Genomic DNA, 1,181 nt, shown 5'->3' on the forward strand with positions numbered 1-1,181 from the left:
TGTGAGTTTCCTTTTCACTTACTGGAATAACTCATTGTTTTAGGCAAGGAATGGCTCCTGGCTAGATCTTCAGAAGGCAGGACATGACAGATTACACATCTGTCACATAGTCAGTTTGTAGTCTTAAATACCAAGTCTCTTGCTGTTCCTTGACTAGTTGCCCCCCCCTGCTTTGCATCGCTCCAGGTATGTAGAAAGCAATCTGTTATGCACCTTTGCATTGCACTAAAATGTTAAAATTTGGACCTGAATCTAAATAACATTACTTACTTGACATTCACAGACATTGTTTTTTTGGAAAAAAATGTTGGTTAGGGGTTTAGTTACTGTTTGAAAAATGAAAAGAATTGTTATTGAAATGGAGGCAGATTAAGTGTTTATGATCAATAATGTCAACAGGATACATCCGCTGTCGGGGGTTTGATTTAAAGGGAATGGAACTCTTTAAAAGTGTTGGGGTTCTGGCGTTAAACTAATGAGGAAGAATTTGACAAATCTAAATCAACCGAAAACAAGTCCAGGAACTTACTTTTTCAAATGTTGCACCTGTATCTGTCAAGTCCTGACCGGGAACTGAACCCGGGCAGCGGCAGTGAGAGCTCCAAATCCTAGCCACTAGACCATCAGTGAGTCACATCCGTCAAAATTTATTTTTGTAGATGTGATTTTTCTTTGTGTGTAATTTAGCATCTTCCTCCCTCTTCCCCTTTTTCCTCTTCTCTCCCCCCCCCTTACAGACTATTGTTCCCCAGCTTTGACGCAATGGATAATGTGTCTGATTACAGATCAGAAGATTCTAGGTCTGGTTCCTGGCTAGCTCGTAGTGCTCTTTAGCGACTAAATCTCTTGTTTGTCATTTCCAACTTTAGCCTACAGGACAAACGACAAAGAAAGAAAATGTACATGTATAAAGAGCCAAATGATGAGTAATTATCGTTTCAACATGTGTGTAAATTCATCTAAGCCTCTAAGTGTCAGTCAACTACAGCAATAATCAAGCTCTTGCTGTTGTTTTTCTGTTTTTGCTTGCTAATCATCTTCCTTGAAAAAAAAATGGTCCCTGAAGGACAGAATCAGCAGTGCCAGATAAACCATCCATGAAATGTTCATTTGTAAGTCAACAATCAGGGAAAGCGGGAAAATATCAGTAGAGTTGATATTCAGAGTTCCACTATGCTTTC

The sequence above is a fragment of the Etheostoma spectabile genome, unplaced genomic scaffold (genome assembly GCF_008692095.1).
Source record: "Etheostoma spectabile isolate EspeVRDwgs_2016 unplaced genomic scaffold, UIUC_Espe_1.0 scaffold00005393, whole genome shotgun sequence".
Lineage (NCBI taxonomy): Eukaryota > Metazoa > Chordata > Actinopteri > Perciformes > Percidae > Etheostoma > Etheostoma spectabile.